Raw genomic sequence first — 24,855 nt, forward strand, 5'->3', positions numbered from 1 at the left:
AAGAATTACTAGGCTTTTACAATTTCTAAAGCCCTGATCCGTAGCCCAACAATGAAATGGTGCTACGTAATAGCTGGGTGGGTGTCCTTGTCTTCCTGAAGCTTTCATTCCATTCCCAGAAGAGTATGATACAGGTCATTTCAGATTCTAGTTTCTTTACACTGACTCTGAGAAATAAAAAAATGTTTGATTTAATATTTTTCAGATCACTGCTTTTATTCCAAGAACAGTTTTTTTTTTTCACTCCAATTCTCTGGCCTTACCAGTGTCATGGAACAGAGATAATTTTTAGACACCCACAGGATAAAACACATGGTTTCCTTCTTTTGATGAATACATAATAATGCTTTTTTAAAATCTATTTTTAGATACAATCTCCTTATTTGTGCAAACAAATTTTATATATAATGTTTTAAAGAAAAGAATAACTAAGGCATGTAAGTAAGAAGTTTTGTCTTCATATTTCAAACGGTTTGTAAAAACATTTAGCTCATAAAAGGAGCCACAGAGCTCCCTAATTACCATCAAATGTTATCTCATAAGCCAGCAACACAGGGCAAATGCTTTAAGATATAAGACAGAATAAATATAGTAGGGAAAGCCTGCACATTCAAAAAGAGATCAACTGGTCAACAGATGTATAGTAACTACCTGCTACATGTAAGACAATATTCTAGGGATTGGGGGTACACAAGGGATACCTAATCTTTGTCCTCAAATAACTTATGTTCTAGGGGAGACAGAAAATAAACGTGGAACCAAAAATAAATTAGGAGGATAATGTTAGGTCCTGATAAGTGCAGGATTTAGTAACTGGGCTGATGTGTGTGCCCTTTGCTGAGACAGGCTTGGGGGAGAGAGGATTTAGTAGAAGCAGGGGTAATGTGGGGAGCAAGTGTTCTGCTCTGGGTCAAGCTAAGTTTCGGATCCCTTTCAACTGCTCCGCAGAAATGCTGAGAAGGTCATTATGCACATGAACCTGGGACTCTTGGAAGATGTCATGGCTGCAGATGCAAATTTGAGAGCCTTCCTGTATGTATGGTATTTAAAGAGAGGAAACTGCATCCAGTTCCTAAACAAGGAGTAGCTAGGGAAGACAAAAGGCTTGGGGATGGAACTCTAGACACTCCAAAATTTAGGGGAGAGAAGGGACAGCGCATAAAAAGCTAAAAAGAAGGGTGGTTTAGGAGGAAAACACCGTAGGGACGCATTCTTTCCCAAATTTCCTTCCCAACAGACCCTTGTGAAATCCTGTGCTCTTTGTCCCCTTGACAGCTTGTCTGACACATCCCTCGTGTCTGTTCCACCCTCTGCTGCTTCAGTTCACCACGTCCAGATCTCCTTCTGGCCTGTTTCCACCTTGATGGACATTCTTACAAACTTCCAGGTCCTCCTGTGATTTGGGATCTACATCTAAGAGAGTCAGGAGATCTGTGAGCTCAAGGTACCTGTGGGTATTTTGTGAGGGCCAGAATCATGGACTTTCAAGCACAGGATGGGAGGAACAAATAAAAACGTTGCCTATGAGAAACAAAAATTCTCTGGCTATATTCATTCATTTGCCATCCAAATGGTTGTTCCTGTGTATACTTTGGGGCAAGTACGGGCTGTGGTTTTAACCTTCGGGTCTGCTCTGCATCTAGAGGGAGAGGTGATGTTTCATGGGTGAAAGGCCGTAGATCTCTGGCAGAAAGATCTCAAACAGTATGTCTTATGATATCTGCAATAGTTAGTATACTTATTTATCCATATTTGTCTCCCTTTCCAAGACAGTCTCTCATAAGGTAGGAGTCATATGTTAATAATAATAATAATAATAATAATAATAATAATAAAACTAACATTAACTGAGGATTATTCTTGTGCTAGGCAATGAAGAGTTCTATTTTATCCTCAAAACAAACTGATGAGGCTGATGGTATTATTGTCTCCATTCTTCAGATGAGTAAACTAAGGCTTTTAAAGTTGAACACATTTCCAAGATCACATAGCAAGGGTGTCCAAATTACAAATTGAACTTTGATTTATTTGACTGCAAACTTCGGGGTGATTTAAACACTGGCTTACACATATAAGCTTAGAGTCAAACAAACCTGGCGATCCTGTTAAAGGCACACATTCTGATTCAGCAAGTCTAAAGTGGGGCACGTGATTCTGCATTTCTACACAAGTCCCTGGTGACACTGCTTGCTCCTGGGCTGCTCTGTGGGTCGCCAGAATCTAGGCATCTGAGCTACAGTTCCCACCATGACATGTTTGCCATTCTGTGCTTGTCCAGAAAATATATATTAAGAGTGAACACAGGAAAATGGGACAATAGAGAAGTCTACCTTTCTGCTTAGGAAAACCCAGATCTGAAGGGGCGATATCTGACCTCTGTATGTCTTTCTTCCCAAGTAAAGGAGAGTTTTCAGTTCTCTTGTTTTTGTGATTGAGTCTTTACACAAGGCTGAGTGAAATACATTTCTATCACATTTTGGCTAAAACTTAAATCTAGAAATGAAAGAGATCCTGAACTGAGTCACAGGTCTCCCAGTTTGTACCTCTGTGTGTAAGATCAGGGGGGAACTTCACCTGGGTTTCTCAGGCTTAACCATAAATTACATTTTGTGGGTGTGCATGGTGTTTTTTTAGTTTTTTTTCCCCTGCACTATTTTTTCTCCCCACTAAACCTGAGTCCTTATGTGACTCATAACATAGGCTGAGGTTTCTCTGCTTTGCAAAGGGAGGAATAGGAAGCACAGATCTTTTCAGCGATTTGCCCAGGGTCACACAGGGGATCAGGGGTAAAAGAAGGAAGCAGACTCCTGGCTTCTGACTCCTGGCCCACAATGTTACCACCCTAACCGTACTGCTCTCTCTGCATGACATGCATTCTTTCTCAAGGAAACAGAATGCTGATCAAAGAGATGGAATTAACAACCTTAAGAACTTGACAAAAAAAATTTCTGAAGAATAGGTAATAAACTCTCCTCCACTGCTCCCATGAATTCAGGTGGGTGCTCGCTTCTCTACCATGGCTCTGTGGCTGGTCTTCAAAGTGACCTTGGCGTTCACCTGCCCACAGATCCATTGATAGGAATTGTGCCCATCTACTAGCTGTGGAGGTTAAAAGAGGCAGTACAGACAAATGTCAGACATGTAACACATCATTCAAGATGACATTCCCCCTGAGCTGCAAATGTGTGTCTGACCCTCTAAAAATGGACCAATGTCAAAATGGACTTGGACTCTGTCATGCTCTGTGTTCAGACCCTCTCTTTTATTTCTCATTTGCCCTTGCTTTTCTGTCTCTGTATCTAATATTGAGTTTTTATTTTATATATGTAATGCATTTTATATGTATATACATATATTATATGTAGTAACTTACCTGTGTACCTGGCATGTCAATTGACTTAACTCTTCTCCACTCTAACCACTCCAATGACATCTGAGTTTCCTCCTCAGTTACTCCTGTTATGAGCATCTACACAGTTTTGTTCTGGGCCCACAGTCTCACTTCATAATGGGCTCAAGACAGGATTGTTAAATAAGGAATCTGGAGGTTGGTGCATTGAAGTCAGTCTTAATGTAGCACTTTTCCTATTCTTTGCCCCTCTTTCTTGATTGCTTCCTGACGTTATTCATGAGTAGATGATTTGAAGCTCTCTGATTGCGGTGGAAATTGAGGGAGCAGCTCTCCTTCCCCACGTCACAAGGTCAGAGCTTCAACATACTAATTGTCACACAGGCCATCCAGGGGCAGGTGCAGCTGGAGATCAAGAGCAAAACCAAGCCAAGGAAGGCGATCAAGGGTCATAGTAGGTTTGTCAAACCCACTGCCAGGTTCATGGAACCAGAAGCAAAATATGAGGAGTCAACTAAACATAGGGACTAAGCAGGGGACATGAATGAAAATGAATTCAAGGCAAAAGCAGTTTTGACCTCATGTGCACAATGCTGGGAGGCCTGAGCTCCAGTACAAGGGGGGGCTGGCTAGTCAGAAGCACAGTGTCTCATCTCAGTGCCGGATCAGCCTTCTCCTCTAGGTCGTAAACACTTGAGAGAGGGGAATACGTTATAATTATTTTGTGTCTTGCCACATAAATTGCAAAGTTCTTAGAACACAGAGTGCTTAATGTAGCTGCATTTTGTTCTCTCTCTCTCTCATATATATCCTGTTTCATCTATGAAACCTCTTCTTCTTTTGAGTAAAGATTACAAGTCATGGCCCTGTAGAGACATGGTCTCTATCAGTTAACTGTCTAAGATTGATTTCAGGCAATAATGTGTGTTCTCTAGGATCCACCTCCCTGGGTTTGAATCTAGCCCTGCCATTTGCTGACTGTGTGTGTGTGTGTGTGTGTATATATATATATATATGTAGTTAAGCAGTGTCTAGTGTCTGCAAAGCCATTTCTTCATCTGATTTTAAAGCTTGAAGTTTACAGGGAGCTCAGGCAGAAGGAAAGATCATGAGCCAGCAAGAACCTGCAACTGAGATGGAATTCTGCAGAATGAACTGAAACCTTTGTCCATTCTTGTTGCCTCTCAACTGGGTTATAACAAGGCTGTTCTGCAGAAAGCAGGGCCATTCATCACAGAGGAGAATATACAGCTGGCCTAGGAGTCAGAACTGCTGAAGGAGGGGTTGAAGGAAGGTGGATACACTGCAGAACAGCTGCCGCTTTGTGCCAATGCTGTGAATCAGCAGGTTGGTAACAACGAGTGTGAGCCACAGAATGAATGCTGCTTCTCTTCTGCCTTCCAGAACATCCCAGGAATCTTCCTTGTGGCTGACCCTAACTGGAAGCACACAGGAGAGGGAATCCTGGGAAATGTAGTTTAGTGTAGCCGACTCACAAATGATAATGCCATCCCAATGACAGACCGAATGGTTGTAGCTAATTTAGTAATATGCCAAGCCAAGTTAAAATCGTTCTTACCTGTAGTTGAAATGATCAGTGGACAGCAAATCGAATTAGAATTAGAAGACAGAAAGCTTAGAATGTGAAGGTTTCTAACACTTTAATGCAGGGGTCATGAGGCCAAAGAGTTATCTTGTATTTATTTTCCTTTCTTCTAGCCTGAAGGAAAATTAAACCCAAGTTTCCTGAGCAGCCCAGAGACTGTGCAATTGCTCAGTGAAGCCGGGAACAACCCAGGTGCTGCTAGCTTTCTACTGTACCATCTGAAGAACATAGTTCTCATCATTAGGACTACAAGGCTGCTGTTGTGCCTGCAGGCACTGATGCCATATGCCAATTAGAAAGGAGGAGGAGGTAATAAAGAAAAAGGAAGTGTCTCTGGTTGGGGAAAAAAAGACTTTCCCAGATTTCACTACAACTTGTGTTTCACTGGTCTGAAAAGTAGGAAACATCTCCCTTTAGCAGCTAGGAAGGCTGTGAATTGAACTTTTGAGGGCTTTCTTTTCATGGACATGCTACTGCTTCAAAAATCAAACAGTATTAGTTTAGGGAAGAAGGACGAGAGGTGGAGATTCACTGCCAGAGGGAAAAGACTGGTGTGGGGGTTGCGGGGGGAAAACAACAGGGAGATTAGGCAGGAAATTTCTGAAGAAAAAAGAATCTGGAAACTTGGCGCATGGTTGTTAATGGGTGGACATGGTGGGAAATGGTGACAGCAGGATGCACGGTGAAGGGAAGGCATTCAGGATTTGCAGACAGGTTTTATGTGGGATCATATGGAAAAAATAAAATTCCATGATCCATCTTTGATGTAGTAGAAAGTTTGGATGTTGAGCTGCCTGGACCTAGTAACAATGTCACAGGACCCAGAATTCCGTGCTTCGCTCGTATCTTCTCAGTGATGCGACTGGACCCAAGGAAGGCCAGGTGAAAGCAAGGGATGGCCAGCAGATGGACTGGTCAGTTGAAGGCTAAAGACTGGAAGAATGGGGCCAACACTGGATGAGCATCTTGGCCGTGCAATGGAAGGAGAGTGATGTGGAACTACAAAGTGGGAGAAACAGGTCTGAGGGTGTGGTGGACACCCCAGGTCTTGCCGTGTATGCCTGCAAATGACCTAACTTCTCTGGGCCTCACCTTCTTCCCATCTAAAATAGGGATTGGTGTCTTTACCATTTTAGGGTTGTCCTGAGAACTCCTTGGGATCTTACAGAAGAATGATTTAGCATGCTCCCATGGCCCCTACCCTGGAAGTACCCTTGTATGTGAAGCCTCAGGCAACTGTGACACCAGATTTAGACAGTGCTGTAGAGACAGTCTAATGTTTGCATCTGATGGCTATAGTTTCCAAGGCTGCTTCTTATTATCAATGTGACTTGGGTGACTTAACTTCTCCCAACCACAGACTGACAAATGCAAAGCAGATAATGACACTGACGACGTAGCTATACTGAGAGGCTGACTGAGAGCTTCCTGGGAGAATTAAGTCAACCTGAACAAAATATAACACATGAAATTTGTAGCCCAAGACCTGGCATATGTCAAGTTCATGTTTGAGGTTCATTCTCCTCCATCAAGGTAAATAGGGAGACATAAGTAGAGGTATAAACAGAGATTTAGCTTAACGTTTTAGGGTTTTGAGTTTGTGATGCTGAGTTCTTAACCCAGGCCTGGTCGGCACATTTTTGCTAATCCTGTTTCGCCTGGGTTTTCTTTGAGTAATCCTAGTTCTCACGTTGGAACCCCTCTTTCCTATCACTTTAGCTCATTGGAATTAGGGGACCTGGAGAATAATCCATTATGTGATGCTCTCCACAGCACCCCACAAATATGGCAAGTCCTGGAATGACACAGGTGGGGGACTCTTAAGAAAAAGGAAAGAAAAGGATTAGTCAAAAAGGAAGGGATGGATTTCCCTTGAGCCAAATTTCAGTGGTGGAATAACGAGTCATGAAAATGGAAACCTGTGTTTTTAAATGACACACAAGGGACTCCTCCCTGTTCAACCTGCTTCCCATTTAGGGCTGTCAGCAAGAATCAGAACTGAGGTGGCTGCGAAGGCGCTAGGCTGGCTTTGGCATCTGATGGGAAGGCTGTCAGGCACCTCAGTCGTGCCTTCCATTTAGAAAGCCTCCTGTCATCAGACTAATCACAGAGCTTTTTCCTTGTGACTAATGGGTAGTTTTCTTTAATCTCCAGAAACCGCTGATCAATTAACTGCCATTTAGGCCAATCAAGGTAATTGAGATATGGGGTTTAATTAGCTTTCTGACGGTTACACACACAGTATCAGTCAGCAGAGAATCCTGAAGTGGAACTCAGGGCAGAACTGGTAGGCAAGGTGACATCCAGGCGGTCCTATAGGCACCAGGAGATGAGGCGTTTGCTGCCTACCATTGGAAAACTAGAGGGTCTGCTGTGGCTTTTTAAAAGCAACCAACTTTTTTGAACAATTAATTTTCTTTGTGTTGTTGTTCTTAAGGCACATTTCACTCCATCCATATTTGTCTATAGCTCAGTAAATAGTCTCATCAGCCCTCCACTTAACCTGACTGAGCAACTGTGAGGAATTTATGGTACAGCAGGTGTGACGATTTGATGGTGAAGATTTAGCCATGAAGATTTTAGCCAGAGCCAAGCACACCTGAGGGTCGACTGACCATTATTATTATTGTTATCTGCCCCTAAATTCTATCAGTGCAGACTTATCAGTATTACTGAATTAATTTCTTTTTCCTCTGTCTCTCTCATTCTGGCTGACCATTAATATAGAGTCTTGATGGTGTTACGTCATGGTCCATGTGTATCCCTGCCCTGTCTCCCCAGTGCCCTCCAAATCATCCGTTCTTTGACATCTCTTCTCTAGAGTTCTTTGGGGTTCTGACAAACTCCTGCCTCAATTTATTTGCATACAGTTTGCTTTTCTGTGACAAGGGATGACTCACTCACAGTGATGCCTGGCCATGTTTCTTGGCCAGTCTAAGATGGGATGCCTTTGTTTCTCCAGGTGTGGCATCGCAGAAATCCTGGGGTAGCTTGCTGGCCTTGATGGCTTTGGTTGGTGTATAAGTTTCTTATTGCTGCTGTTACAAATTACCATACATTTAATGGTTTATAACAACACACATTTATTATTTCCCTTCTTTCTCTCCCTCCCTGCCAAACTTCCTTTCTTCCTCAGAGATATGATAGGCAAAGAATTATAACCTAGATAGGGATTATAGACCAAAGTTATTTATAGAAACTGTATAATTTTAAAGATTTAATAGCGTGCATTATTTCAACAGAATCTTGTGAGTTTCCATGAGGGGGTTTATGTTATTATCTTCATTTGCAGATGAGAAAGCTAAAGCCCCACAATTTGAAGAAAGTCATGTACTCATTCCATGCAATCTCAGCCCAGATCTTTCAGCCCCCATCCTCTTTGGCACTAGGCCACTGCATCTCCCTCATCCCCATTCCATCCATGATGTAGTTTCCTTCTGAACTTTCCAGTGTATTACCATACTTCTAAAAGCATACTTAGAAGCTCTTTGTTTTTGCCTGGAAGATGAATAAGTAAAATGTACTTTCTTGAAACTGTTATTGATGGAATTTCTATAACCAGGGTCATAGGCTGGTGCTATTTATTACTGAAGGTGCATGGTTGCTTTTCTTTTTCAGCAAAAATAAATGGAACAGATGGAAAGTGGATGGTCTGGGGTCCATGAGAGTTCGCACTCTAAACCCTGGGTGCCCAGCTACCAACCTACAAGCCAAAGGAGAACCGCTTGGACTGAACTTGGGCTTCACCTGCAATTCTTCTTACATTAAACATTCTTCTTAATTAGCCAGCCAACATGAACTCAGAGGCCAGCAGGATTTAACTACCTGCCAAGATGCCACGTCTCCCTGACACCTCAGACAAGAGGCCATGGATCAATGAGTAATTGTCACTGAAGCTGAATGCTTCATTTGGAACTGCTGAAAATGACTTCCATTGAAAGAAAGGACCTGAAACAGGAGCTCTAAGAAGGATACTGACAAGAGGGAGGCAGGGTGGTGCAGGAGAAAGAGGACAGGCTCTGTTTAGAAGTAGACAGTCCATGGCTTTGGTCCTATCACAGCATCTTCTGAGTACTGGGCCACAGATCATTCTTTTTGCCTGAATTTCCCAAGCTTTGTGCCATGTAATCCCACTTCTCTGGTTATAGCTGATGATGGTGTGGGGCAGTTTCCTGGCCTCAGGTTACCAGGCATATGCATAATCACTTTTGAAGGCACTTTGAAACAGACTGTTCACTTCACATTGGATGGGGACAAACATACTCATTTACACACCATTTATTCGAGCATAAGAACTGAAAGGCAGTGAAGCATACAGCTGACATCCATTCACACTGATTCTTCTGTCCTCATACTTCTAGCATCTCTTCGCTTTTCCTCACATGCAGCTGGTAATCTCATTTTAAGTTTAGTGAAAGGGTACAAACACTTAGCCGATTTAAATAAACTCTTGAACAAACTGCCTCCACTTTTATACCCAGTGACCACCATCCATACTCGTAAATTCTACTTTCACCCCTGCTAATTTCTAGAGGTAAACTGCCCGTGTTCCTCTCTAGGGCTACTTGCGCCCCAGGCCCCATCTCCTCATGCCTTTCCAATGACATCACCCCATTGGTTTTGCCCTCTATTCTGGAATATTATCATCAAGGTAAAAGCACTGTTGTTTTACCATCTTCAAAAAAAGTCCCTCCTGACTGCACTTCCTCCTTCAGCTGTCACATTCCTCTCTTCCTCTTTGTAGGAAAACTTCTTTTTTTTTTTTTTTTTTTTTTTTTGAGAGGGCATCTCTCATATTTATTGATCAAATGGTTGTTAACAACAATAAAATTCTGTACAGGGGACTCAATGCACAATCATTAATCAACCCCAAGCCTAATTCTCCACAGTCTCCAATCTTTTTTTTTTTTTTTTTTCTGGATAATTATTTTTTATTGAAGGGTAGTTAACACACAGTATTACATTAGTTTCAGGTGTACAACACAGTGATACAACATTTATATACATGATAATTCTAGGTACCAGCTATCACCATACCAAGTTGTTACAATATTTTGACTATATTCCTTATGCTATACATTACATCCTGGTTACTTATTTATTTTACAATTGAAAGTATGTATATATATATACATATATATATAGTTTTTTTTTTTTTAATAATTATTTTTTATTGAAGGGTAGTTGACACACAGTATTACATTACATGAGTTTCAAGTGTACAACACGGTGGTAGAACATTTATATACATAATTCTAGGTACCAGCTATCACCCTACCAGGCTGTTACAATATCTTGACTATATTCCTTATGCTATACATTACATCCCGGTTACTAATTTATTTTACCATTGGAAGTCTGTCCTTTTTTTTTTTTTTTTTTTTTTTTTTGTGAGGGCATCTCTCATATTTATTGATCAAATGGTTGTTAACGACAATAAAATTCTGTATAGGGGAGTCAGTGCTCAATGCACAATCATTATTCCACCCCAAGCCTAATTTTTGTCAGTCTCCAATCTTCTGAGGCATAACAAACAAGTTTTTACATGTAGAACAAATTCTTACATAATGAATAAGTTACATAGTGAACAGTACAAGGGCAGTCATCACAGAAACTTTCGGTTTTGCTCATGCATTATGAACTCTAAACAGTCAGTTCAAATATGAATACTCATTTGGTTTTTATACTTGATTTATATGTGGATACCACATTTCTCTCTTTATTATTATTATTTTTAATAAAATGCTGAAGTGGTAGGTAGATACAAGATAAAGGTAGAAAACATAGTTTAGTGTTGTAAGAGAGCACATGTAGATGATCAGGTGTGTGCCTGTAGACTATGTGTTAATCCAAGCTAGACCAGGGCAGTAAAACATCCACGTATGCAGAAGATTTCTCTCAGAACGGGGGGCTGAGGTTCTAAGCCTCACCTCTGTTGATCCCCAATTTCTCACCTGATGGCCCCCCTGCGACTGTGCCTGTCTTAGGTTGTTCCTCCCTTGAGGAATCTTACCCGTCTCTGGCTAACCAGTCATCTTCCGGGGCCATACAGGGAAATGTGAAGTTGGTAAGTGAGAGAGAAGCCTTATTGTTTGAAAAAGTTAGCTTTTTACTTCTTTGCATATTTATGCCCTGTGGCTTCTATGCCCAGCATTTGTCTTGAGGTATCTTTACCACTTGGAAGAATTATGATACTCGGTAAATTTGATATGAGGCACGAATTCTATTTAAGGTTTGTAATTAGGAAGGAAGAAGAAAACCTATAGAAGTAGCAGGCGGAAGAAAACATGGGAAGATTGATTATTTCTTTGATATATCTTCTTGTAGAGTAACTTCAGCATGTATAGGTTTTAAGCTACTACTTAAATTGCGCACACACATGAACATAATAGGAGTATAGTTACATAACCAAAGCATATCTGTAATTACCAGCCATCTGCAGTGAAACCAAGAAAACCAGTTAGGCACCTTAGGCATTTGTGAAAACTTATCTATGATATGGTGGATATTGTCCAAATGAACTTGAACAGTCTGAGAGAAATCAGACAAATTAAAACAACCCATTCCTGGGGACTGTTCACATGCCATATGTTCTTTTAACAATAAATAGTTTGTAGTTGTAAGACTTTGGAGCGCTACAATTTGCACTTCTCCAAATTCTTGGTTGAGTTCCAACAGTATAGATCCAGTCCAATTTTGTTGTTTTACTGTATGCACAGGCCAGCTTAGATATCTCCTTCCTCATGCCCATGGCAGGTCCAGGAACTGGTGGGATGAGTGCATCTACAGCTGTAGCAGTGCGTGGATCTTTGTTGGGGTTTTTTGAGGATCATCTTCTGGCATGAGTCTTCCAGAGAGTGCAGATGTTGGAAGTTCTTTTTCATATCGTATCTTAGTTCATTTTCGGGGTAGCCCAATTAGGCTTTGATCCTCTGTATAAACACAAACAGACCCTTTGCCTACACTTTTATATGCCCTTTATACCCTTGTGTAGAACTCGGAGGTTACCACACAGGAACTGCCCTTTTTTTTTTTTTTTTTTTGCTATCACTAATCTACACTTACATGACGAATATTATGTTTACTAGGCTCTCCCCTGTACCAGGTCTCCCCTATAAACCCCTTTACAGTCACTGTCCATCAGCATAGCAAAATGTTGTAGAATCACTACTTGCCTTCTCTGTGTTGTACAGCCCTCCCTTTTCTTCTACCCCCCCATGCATGTTAATCTTAATACCCCCCTACTTCTCCCCCACCCTTATCCCTCCCTACCCACCCATCCTCCCCAGTCCCTTTCCCTTTGGTACCTGTTAGTCCATTCTTGAGTTCTGTGATTCTGCTGCTGTTTTGTTCCTTCAGTTTTTCCTTTGTTCTTATATTCCACAGATAAGTGAAATCATTTGGTATTTCTCTTTCTCCGCTTGGCTTGTTTCACTGAGCATAATACCCTCCAGCTCCATCCATGTTGCTGCAAATGATTGGATTTGCCCTTTTCTTATAGCTGAGTAGTATTCCATTGTGTATATGTACCACATCTTCTTTATCCATTCATCTATTGATGGACATTTAGGTTGCTTCCAATTCTTGGCTATTGTAAATAGTGCTGCAATAAACATAGGGGTGCATCTGTCTTTCTCAAACTTGATTGCTGCATTCTTAGGGTAAATTCCTAGAAGTGGAATTCCTGGGTCAAATGGTAAGTCTGTTTTGAGCATTTTGATGTACCTCCATACTGCTTTCCACAATGGTTGAACTAACTTACATTCCCACCAGCAGTGTAGGAGGGTTCCCCTTTCTCCACAGCCTCGCCAACATTTGTTGTTGTTTGTCTTTTGGATGGCAGCCATCCTTACTGGTGTGAGGTGATACCTCATTGTAGTTTTAATTTGCATTTCTCTGATAATTAGCGATGTGGAGCATCTTTTCATGTGTCTGTTGGCCATCTGTATTTCTTTTTTGGAGAACTGTCTGTTCAGTTCCTCTGCCCATTTTTTAATTGGGTTATTTGTTTTTTGTTTGTTGAGGCGTGAGAGCTCCTTATATATTCTGGACGTCAAGCCTTTATCGGATGTGTCATTTTCAAATATATTCTCCCATACTGTAGGGATCCTTCTTGTTCTATTGATGGTGTCTTTTGCTGTACAGAAGCTTTTCAGCTTAATATAGTCCCACTTACTCATTTTTGCTGTTGTTTTCCTTGCCCGGGGAGATATGTTCAAGAAGAGGTCACTCATGTTTATGTCTAAGAGGTTTTCGCCTATGTTTTCTTCCAAGAGTTTAATGGTTTCATGGCTTACATTCAGGTCTTTGATCCATTTTGAGTTTACTTTTGTATATGGGGTTAGACAATGGTCCAGTTTCATTCTCCTACATGTAGCTGTCCAGTTTTGCCAGCACCACCTGTTGAAGAGACTGTCATTTCGCCATTGTATGTCCATGGCTCCTTTATCAAATATTAATTGACCATATATGTCTGGGTTAATGTCTGGATTCTCTAGTCTGTTCCATTGGTCTGTGGCTCTGCTCTTGTGCCAGTACCAAATTGTCTTGATTACTATGGCTTTATAGTAGAGCTTGAAGTTGGGGAGTGAGATCCCCCCTACTTTATTCTTCTTTCTCAGGATTGCTTTGGCTATTCGGGGTCTTTTGTGTTTCCATATGAATTTTTGAATTATTTGTTCCAGTTCATTGAAGAATGTTGCTGGTAGTTTCATAGGGATTGCATCAAATCTGTATATTGCTTTGGGCAGGATGGCCATTTTAACGATATTAATTCTTCCTAGCCACGAGCATGGGATGAGTTTCCATCTGTTAGTGTCCCCTTTAATTTCTCTTAAGAGTGACTTGTAGTTTTCAGAGTATAAGTCTTTCACTTCTTTGGTTAGGTTTATTCCTAGGTATTTTATTTTTTTTGATGCAATTGTGAATGGAGTTGTTTTCCTGATTTCTCTTTCTGTTGGTTCATTGTTAGTATATAGGAAAGCCACAGATTTCTGTGTGTTGATTTTGTATCCTGCAACCTTGCTGTATTCCGATATCAGTTCTAGTAGTTTTTGGGGTGGAGTCTTTAGGGTTTTTTATGTACAGTATCATGTCATCTGCAAATAGTGACAGTTTAACTTCTTCTTTACCAATCTGGATTCCTTGTATTTCTTTATTTTGTCTGATTGCCGTGGCTAGGACCTCCAGTACTATGTTAAATAACAGTGGAGAGAGTGGGCATCCCTGTCTAGTTCCCGATCTCAGAGGAAATGCTTTCAGCTTCTCGCTGTTCAATATAATGTTGGCTGTGGGTTTATCATAGATGGCCTTTATTATGTTGAGGTACTTGCCCTCTATTCCCATTTTGCTGAGAGTTTTTAACATGAATGGATGTTGAACTTTGTCAAATGCTTTTTCAGCATCTATGGAGATGATCATGTGGTTTTTGTCTTTCTTTTTGTTGATGTGGTGGATGATGTTGATGGACTTTCGAATGTTGTACCATCCTTGCATCCCTGGGATGAATCCCACTTGGTCATGGTGTATGATCCTTTTGATGTATTTTTGAATTCGGTTTGCTAATATTTTGTTGAGTATTTTTGCGTCTACGTTCATCAGGGATATTGGTCTGTAGTTTTCTTTTTTGGTGGGGTCTTTGCCTGGTTTTGGTATTAGGGTGATGTTAGCTTCATAGAATGAGTTTGGGAGTATCCCCTCCTCCTCTATTTTTTGGAAAACTTTAAGGAGAATGGGTATTATATCTTCCCTGTATGTCTGATAAAATTCCGAGGTAAATCCATCTGGCCCGGGGGTTTTGTTCTTTGGTAGTTTTTTGATTACCTCTTCAATTTCGTTGCTGGTAATTGGTCTGTTTAGATTTTCTGTTTCTTCCTGGGTCAATCTTGGAAGGTTATATTTTTCTAGGAAGTTGTCCATTTCTCCTAGGTTTCCCAGCTTGTTAGCATATAGGTTTTCATAGTATTCTCCAATAATTCTTTGCATTTCCGTGGGGTCCGTCGTGATTTTTCCTTTCTCGTTTCTGATACTGTTGATTTGTGTTGATTCTCTTTTCTTCTTAATAAGTCTGGCTAGAGGCTTATCTATTTTGTTTATTTTCTTGAAGAACCAGCTCTTGGTTTCATTGATTTTTGCTATTGTTTTATTCTTCTCAATTTTATTTATTTCTTCTCTGATCTTTATTATGTCCCTCCTTCTGCTGACCTTAGGCCTCATCTGTTCTTCTTTTTCCAATTTCAATAATTGTGACATTAGACCATTCATTTGGGATTGCTCTTCCTTTTTTAAATATGCTTGGATTGCTATATACTTTCCTCTTAAGACTGCTTTTGCTGTGTCCCACAGAAGTTGGGGCTTAGTGTTGTTGTTGTCATTTGTTTCCATATATTGCTGGATCTCCATTTTGATTTGGTCATTGATCCATTGATTATTTAGGAGCGTGTTGTTAAGCCTCCATGTGTTTGTGAGCCTCTTTGCTTTCTTTGTACAGTTTATTTCTAGTTTTATGCCTTTGTGGTCTGAAAAGTTGGTTGGTAGGATTTCAATCTTTTGGAATTTTCTGAGGCTCTTTTTGTGGCCTAGTATGTGGTCTATTCTGGAGAATGTTCCATGTGCACTTGAGAAGAATGTATATCCCGCTGCTTTTGGATGTAGAGTTCTATAGATGTCTATTAGGTCCATCTGCTCTACTGTGTTGTTCAGTGCTTCCGTGTCCTTACTTATTTTCTGCCCAGTGGATCTATCCTTTGTGGTGAGTGGTGTGTTGAAGTCTCCTAGAATGAATGCATTGCAGTCTATATCCCCCTTTAGTTCTGTTAGTATTTGTTTCACATATGCTGGTGCTCCTGTGTTGGGTGCATATATATTTAGAATGGTTATATCCTCTTGTTTGACTGAGCCCTTTATCATTATGTAGTGTCCTTCTTTATCTCTTGTTACTTTCTTTGTTTTGAAGTCTATTTTGTCTGATATTAGTACTACAACCCCTGCTTTCTTCTCACTGTTGTTTGCCTGAAATATGTTTTTCCATCCCTTGACTTTTAGTCTGTACATGTCTTTGGGTTTGAGGTGAGTTTCTTGTAAGCAGCATATAGATGGGTCTTGCTTTTTTATCCATTCTGTTACTCTGTGTCTTTTGATTGGTGCATTCAACCCATTAACATTTAGGGTGACTATTGAAAGATATGTACTTATTGCCATTGCAGGCTTTAAATTCGTGGTTACCAAAGGTTCAAGGTTAGCCTCTTTAGTATCTTACTGCCTAACTTAGCTCGCTTATTGAGCTGTTATATACACTGTCTGGAGATTCTTTTCTTCTCTCCCTTCTTGTTCCTCCTCCTCAATTCTTCATATGTTGGGTGTTTTGTGCTGTGCTCCTTCTAGGAGTGCTCCCATCTAGAGCAGTCCCTGTAAGATGTTCTGTAGAGGTGGTTTCTGGAAAGCAAATTCCCTCAGCTTTTGTTTGTCTGGGAATTGTTTAATCCCACCGTCATATTTGAATGATAGTCGTGCTGGATACAGTATCCTTGGTTCAAGGCCCTTCTGTTTCATTGTATTAAATATATCATGCCATTCTCTTCTGGCCTGTAGGGTTTCTGTTGAGAAATCTGACGTTAGCCTGATGGGTTTCCCTTTATAGGTGACCTTTTTCTCTCTAGCTGCCTTTAACACTCTTTCCTTGTCCTTGATCTTTGCCATTTTAATTATTATGTGTCTTGGTGTTGCCCTTCTTGGATCCTTTCTGTTGGGGGTTCTGTGTATTTCCGTGGTCTGTTTGATTACTTCCTCCCCCAGTGTGGGGAAGTTTTCAGCAATTATTTCTTCTAAGATACTTTCCATCTCTTTGCCTCTCTCTTCTTCTTCTGGGACCCCTATAATACGGATATTGCTCCTTTTAGATTGGTCACACAGTTCTCTTAATATTGTTTCATTCCTGGAGATCCTTTTGTCTCTCTCTATGTCAGCTTCTATGCGTTCCTGTTCTCTGATTTCAATTCCATCAATGGCCTCTTGCATTCTATCCATTCTGCTTATAAACCCTTCCAGAGTTTGTTTCATTTCTGCGATCTCCTTTCTGGCATCTGTGATCTCTTTCCGGACTTCATCCCATTTTTCTTGCGTATTTCTCTGCATCTCTGTCAGCATGTTTATGATTCTTATTTTGAATTCTTTGTCAGGAAGACTGGTTAGGTCTGTCTCCTTCTCTGGTGTTGTCTCTGTGATCTTTGTCTGCCTGTAGCTTTGCCTTTTCATGGTGATAGGAATAGTCTGCAGAGCTGGGACGAGTGACGGCTGGAAGGACTTCCTTTCTTGTTGGTTTGTGGCCCTCCTCTCCTGGGAGAACAGCGGCCTCTAGTGGCTTGTGCTGCGCAGCTGCGCGCAGACAGGGCTTCTGCTTCCTGCCCGGCTGCTATGGAGTTAATCTCCGCTGTTGCTGTGGGCGTGGCCTGGCTCGGGCAGCTACTCCAAAATGGTGGAGTCGCGTTGGAGCAGGAGCTGCTGGGAGGCTATTTATCTCCGTAAGGGGCCTCCCTGCTCCCTGCAGCCCAGGGGTTAGGGTGCCCAGAGATCCCGGATTCCCTACCTCTGGATTAAGTGACCCGCCCTGCCCCTTTGAGACTTCCAAAAAGCACCCGCCAAAACAAAACAACGACCACAAAAAAAAACAAGAAAAAAAATTTTTTTTAATTAAAAAAAAAAAAAATTTTTAATTAAAAAAAAAAAAGGTGGTCGTTCGTTTTTCTTTATTCTCCAGTGCCAGCCTCAGGCCTCTGCTCACCGGTCTTTCTGCCCTGTTTCCCTAATATTGGGGTCCCTGTCCCTTTAAGACTTCCAAAAAGCGCTCGCCAAAACAAAGCAGCAAAAAAGCAAAAAAAAAAAAATGGTCGCATGCTTTTCTTATGCCCTCTGTCGCCCAGCCTCCAGTGCCTGCTCACTGTTCTTGCTGCCCTGTTTTCCTAGTATCGAGGGCCCTGCACTCTGGCCCGGATGGCTGGGGCTGGGTGTTCGGCAGCCCTGGGCTCCGTCTCCCTCCCGCTCCGCCTGCTCTTCTCCCGCCGGGAGCTGGGGGGAGGGGCGCTCGGCTCCCGCGGGCCCGGGGCTTGTATCTCACCCCCTTCGCGAGGCGCTGGGTTCTCTCAGGTGTGGATGTGGTCTGGATATTGTCCTGTGTCCTCTGGTCTTTATTCTAGGAAGGGTTGTCTTTGTTATATTTTCATAGATATATGTTGTTTTGGGAGGAGATTTCCGCTGCTCTACTCACGCCGCCATCTTCCGCCCCCCCGGAAAACTTCTTAAAGGGACGCATGTACTCAGTGTTTCCAATCCCTCCCCTCCCACTATTTCTTGAGTGACCTCCATTCAGATGGTCATCCTTACAGTCCACCTACACTCCATGGGGTCACCAGTGACTTCTATGATGCTAAATTCTATGATCTATTCTCATTTGCCCTGCCAGCCGGATTGGTACAGTTAATCACCTTCTCCTCCTTGAAACACTTCCTTCATTAGATTCCAAGAATTCACACTTCCTTGATGCCCCTCCCTTCTCCATGGTTCTCTTCTCCTTGGTCTCCTTTGCTGTTTCTTTCTCTATTCCTGACATTGGAGCAACACAATTCTCGGTCCCCGGTTCCTTTCGCTTCTCCCTCTGTGGTCACTCCCTTGTTGCAGCCAGTCTAACTGAAGCAGAGCAGAGACATGGGACAAGAATCATGATTGATTTTTCCTGCCTATGATGAAAAATGCTGAGATATAAACAGTATAGTATGAACAGGAGGGACCCCATCTTAAATCTATAATCCCACTTAGAAAGGAGAGAGTTGAGAAATAAAAGTCTTAACATATTCTTTAGCAAACAGACAATAACCCAGCCTATCTTGGGGGCAGGGCAGGTGGTCTTGATTGATATGTTCCCAGAGGTAAGCTGCTATCCTGGGGAGGAATCGGATCTTAAATTTTTTGTGTTAAGTTAATTTTGCAAAATTAGCTGGAGGACTGAAAGCAGAGGAGAGGAGACATGGTGTCTGTCACCAGAGATATGCATCTTGAGACCACAAGTCAAGCCTACATCCAAAAACATCCCCTCTCCCCTTTGCCCCATTCTTAAAAGCCTTAAAAGACAAGAGTCCCCCAACTTTCAGTGCACATCCTCTCTGAGACACCTACACTTTCCTTTCTTTAAGTGTGTACTTTCAAATAAAGCTTTCCCACTGGTCAAATTATTGCAGTTTTGTCTCTTTGCTATTTCATTTTATTGCCAAGTCTTCACTCTGTCTCAGCTGTACTCCTAATAAGTAGGCAGGGGCTACTAGGAGCTCAGAGTTGGGCCTGCATGTTTTCCTCACCTGAGTGACCCGGATGAAACTGCAGCTGTGCAATCTGCTCTTAGTTGCCTGCCTGAAAATCTCCTTCCTTTGGGAAGTTTTCAAAACATAATCTCACTCCATCCTGTGCTCTGTGGCTCCCCAAATCCTGGAGTGGTTAGGGCTGGTCCCCACACTGTGCAGATCCAAGCGGACACAGGACGCCAGGTGAACCTGGCTTCAGGAGTTGGCAAGGGAATCTGCCCTAGGCCAAGAACTGTCCCTCTTTCCCTCTGCACTTTCCTGCTCTCTGGTGCCTGCAAGGCAGCTGCCATTCCCGGCTGCTCTTGCTGTAATGAATTCCTTCCTTACCTACACTCACCTGACCTGTTTGAGAATTCTTTCTCACCCAGAGTCAAGAACCCTCCCCCACTCAGGTGGAGGCTTCTCCTAGTGCTTCACCTAGTAAGCAGGGAGGGACCTCCCAGATGCAGCTGCCTGGAAACATAATGATGTTTAAGCCCACCTGTGTGTTGAAGGATCCAACCTTAGGCTTCCTTACCTCTTCCCTGAACTTTAAATTCCTGTGTCCAACTGTCTGCTGGTCATCTCCCCTTGCATGTAAATGGATATATGAAACCTAACAAGTCGAAAACTGAACTCCTAATCTCCCCCAACCCCAACTTGATAGCCTAGCAATCTTATTCAGCTCAGACAATGGAATCTCAATCTTCCCAGAGGCTCAGGCTGAACAACAAACAAACAACAAGCTCTTAGTGTCATACTCACCTCCCTTCTTTCTGTCATGTCACATGTTCTACTCAGTTCATCTGGAAATCCTTAGTCCTTCTTTCAAAATTATATAACCAGAATTTGACTCCTCACCATTTTTACCATTCGCCAGGCCCAGCCCACCATTAGTTCCTGCTTTAGTTATGGCAATAGCTTCTGAACTGATCTTTCTGTTTCCATCTTCACCCTCCTACCATCTGTGCCCAACACAGCAGCTAGAGTGATCCTATTACAAAATAAGTCTGATCAAGCCATGTCTCTGCTTTAAAAACCCACCTTAAATGGCCTTTAAGGCCCAGCATGATCTGGCTACTGTGAAGTCCCTGACCTCACCACACTACCCTCCCTGGCTTATTCCTCCCTCTGCTCCTTGAACATGACAAGCCTGCTCTGGCCTCTGTGACTTAGTACTTTTGTTCTCACTGCCTAGAGGATTGATGGACACCTTATCTCCTTTGTAAATCTTTTCTGAAATGTCACCTTCTGAAATCGAGGGCCTCCCATGAACACCCTATGTGAAATCACATAACCCAGCACTTCTCTCTGTTGAATGAGTTTTGTCCATAGAAATCATCAACTTTTAGTATACTATATGACTCGTTTATGTATTTTGTTTGGGTCTACCTTCTAATCTAGACTATAAGTTCTTTAACTGTGTACTTTCAACTAAAGCTTTCCCACTGGTGAAATTATTGCAGTTTTGTCTCTTTGCTATTTCATTTTATTTCAAGTCTTCACTCTGTCTCAGCTTTACTCTAAATAAGTAGGAAGGGGCTACTAAGAGCATAGATCTGGGCTTGCATGTTTCCCTCACCTGGGTGACCTGGATGAAACTGTAGCTGTGCAATCTGCTCTTAGTTGCCTGCCTGAAAATCTCCTTCCTTTGGGAAGTTTTCAAAACATAATCTCACTCCATCCTGTGCTCTGTGGCTCCCCAAATCCTGGAGTGATTGGGGATAGCCGCACACTGTGCACACTACTTCTTTCAAAATTATATGCTTTTACTATATGGGTTTGTATTTAAGTATAATCAAATAGTCCTATATGACAAATAAAATTCTTCAGAGAAGTAGTCAAGCTAAAATATGGATGAAACTATAAAATTAGTGGTTGCAAACTATAATAAAATAACTGATTCAGGATAAAATCTTTAGGTGAAAGGCTAGTGGGGATTTTATAATGAAGGAGTCAGTAATTGCTATCTGAATGCACCGGTCAAGTTCAGCAATACCGAACTTGGCCTGTTTCATTATTGCGGACAATGTGAAGGTCACAGGACCAACTGTGAGATATTCGTGCCAAGGGAAGTTAAATTCTAATCTAACCAGAACTCCAGAAATAACTTGCATTTATAAGAAAGAAAGTAGACAAATAAACCAGTTAAATATCACCACAAAAAGCAAAGAGATGAGTAAAGGGTATTTGATGAGCATATCCTCAAGGCAGGATTTTCCTGGGAGTTAATAGAAGTACTATTAAACTGTTGTGTGTATGTGTGTATGTGATGGGGCATAACAAACTAGAACAGTTCCATGTAAACTGTAAAGTGTTATTACTCAGAATATGAATATTCTAAAGGACAACTGACCTGTCTTCCACAAATCAGTAGCATAGGAGAGAAAAGAAGGGGATTAATAGGTAAATGCAATGAGATCTTGATTCCTAGTTTTGTGGGTGTATTCTGTGTATTTGTTTTACAAAGAACATATTAAAAAAACATGAAAATAAGCAGTGAAATTCAGTTATGCCCTGGGTATATAATCATACCAAGGAAGTAGTGATAATTTTATGAGGTGTTATAATGGCATTATAGTTTGTGAGAATATATTAGAGATAAGTACTAGACATTGGAGGAATGAAATGGAGTCTTGGATTTGCTTTACTAAACTACAACAATCAATTTTTGAAAAGCACAGATAAATCAGTTATGGAAAATAACTGAAAATTGTTGAATCTGGATAGCAGATATGTAGATTTATCAAGCAATTCACTCTACTTTTGCATATGCTTAAATATTTTCTTATAAAAGTGTCCGGTGTCACTCATATGTTCTAAGGAATGACAAGCCATTATCCCCTTTTGCCATGAACTTGGGGGTATACTGCACTCTTAGAAATAATGGGACCTCAAGGGACTATATCCTGGCATGTTTTTTGTATATCTCTATGTCCTTTTCATTCACTCCCAACACAACAAACCTAGGGCCATACTGTCCTTTCAACCAGTAAGAGTCTAAATACCTTACCTGAATTTGAATTCCAGCTCCAGAAATATGTGTGTGAAGAGTGTCACACATTTTTAAGCTTAAGATTCCTATAATATAAAAATAATAAAACGAATATACTGTAAGTTTGTGGGGAGTATTACAGGTAATGGGTATAAAACACGCGTGCAGAGCTTGGCATACATCAGGTGATCTTTCCTCACTTCCCTTCCAGCAGAGTCATAACCAAGATATAGATTCTTCTGAGTCACACTAGTTATTGAAAAAACAGCCACAGGACAAGTGTCTACCTGCTGATTTCAGATCACATGAATTTTATTGAACATGCATTTATGTCTTCTGGCTTTTGATAGTACATCCTCAAGGTCAGTAAAGGTCAACAAGCTTGGTTCCTATCAAATTAGAAAGGATTACAACCTCTAGAGAATCATTCCTGTTTTTGCAATGGATTTTCAAAAATACACACATATGCACACAATACTGAAGAATTCCAATATTGCAGTTCAGCACAGTAAAATTGCAAAGAACTTAAACAATATCCCATGAGCTTTTTTAACACTATCAATATCATTCTTAATCAAACCGAAACTTTTTATATAAATGATTAAAAACAACCTAGAAAGGGCACATATTCTGTTTCCAGTCAAGTTTAAAATAAATGTTTTGAGTATCAAGTCCATTTCTCCTAATTGATCAGAGGTGTAGGTTTCTCTTGCTGATGGTCTTCCTCCTCCTTTGCCTCGGCACTAAAAGCTGTTTCTCATTAACTTCGCATCACCAAGATAGATGCTATTCTCAGATGTGTCCCCAAAAGAAACTATTTCTAGGGTATTGTGTTATTTCTATAGCTGTTGTTATTGCTGAATCTCACACAGTCCCCATTACTTTCCTAAGAAACGTCCTGTGATAGCGATGTGGGTGAGGCACGTGTTTGCATGCGGTAGTCTTGCCAGCCGTCCCCATGGCAAGACCAAAGTCATTTGCTGCTGTTCAAGGAGAAACACTTACTTCCTCAGAACGACTAGGCCTGCAAATTCCTTATACATTGTTAAATGAGCATGTTCAAACACCATATCTTTTGAATGAACTTTAGACTCAAGATAAGCAGTCAAGGGTTTGATAAACTTTCTTTGACTTCTTATCTAGCTTCATCCTCAACAATTCTTCTAGAGATAATCTTCACCCTAGCTTTACAGAATTACGTGTTCAGAGCCTTTTCAGAATTTCCTTTATGTGTTAATCTTTCCCATATTTGTCCAGATAATGTTTACTTATCCTGTGCTATATGTGTCAAAAATCCTTCTTCCAGGAAGTCTTCTGTATTAGTTTCCTGTGAATGTGGTAATAAACACTACAGACATGGTGGCTTAAAATAACAGATTTATTCTCTTATGGTTCTGAAGGTCAGAGGTCTGAAATCAGTATCACTGAGCCCAAGTTAGGTGTCAGCAGGGCCGCGCTCCTTCTGGAGGCCCTGAAAGGAGGTGGATTCCTTGTCTCTTCCAGTCCCTGGTGGCTGCCAGCATTCCTTGGTTTATGACCACATCACTCCAGTTTTTAAGGCTAATGCATCTCTCAATGTCCCTCTTTGCCCCATCTTCATACTGCCTTTTCCTCTATGTGTCTCCATGTCAAATATCCCTCTGCCTTGCTTATAAGATTACTTCCGATAATATTTAGGGCATATGTGGATAATCCAGAATAATCTCTCCATCTAAAGATCCTAACTTAATCACACCTGCAAAGCCCCAAATAAAGTAGCATTTATAGGTTCTGGGGATTAGGACCTGATATATTTGGAGGAACATTGTTCAGCCTGCTGCATCTTCTTTGTTCTTTTCCCCCCAATAACTCTGCTTCCCAGTCTGGATTATGAACCTCTTCTCTGAATATTGATCTGAAATCCTGTATTAACTTTATCATGGTATGTATGATACAATGATGATGTTGATGACAATGACAGAATATTGCTGCTGAGGAAAGCTAAGATGTATGCTTACAGGATGCGGGGCACTTCTCTAAGACTTTCAGATATTATATCAATTAATTCATACAACCACATTAAGATATAGGCGCAGTGTTCATCTCTGTTTTTCAGATCATGGGGCTCAGGTACCCATATCTAGTAAGAGGTCTTATTCGGGTCTGAATCCAGGCAGTTCAGTCCAGGGCCTGTGTAGATTGCACCACAGATATGGATTCACTTGCTGTGTCCCCAGTTCTCTGTAAGATGCTGAAAACCAGCCAATATCTCCGGCTTCTAGCATACAGATGATGCTCAATGATGCCTGAGAAATACATTTACAGACAGATTCTCAACTGGCTCTGCCTTTAACCAGATATGGGGCCTCAGACGTGTGTGCAAACTTCTCAGGATCTCAACTATTTAATCAGGATGTTGGATTTTGCTTCATTGTTATGATCCTTAATGTTTTATGAATAGGTCATCTCAGAAGTCCGTTTGACATCTAAACTCTGGCGATTGGATTCACTTTGCACATATTGCTGGGAACAGTGAGCTCCCAATCCAGGACACTATCAATGACATATCACTTTGGGGGAGTTAACTTTTAACAGAAGT

This window comes from Manis pentadactyla, chromosome 5 (assembly GCF_030020395.1).
Source record: "Manis pentadactyla isolate mManPen7 chromosome 5, mManPen7.hap1, whole genome shotgun sequence".
NCBI lineage: Eukaryota > Metazoa > Chordata > Mammalia > Pholidota > Manidae > Manis > Manis pentadactyla.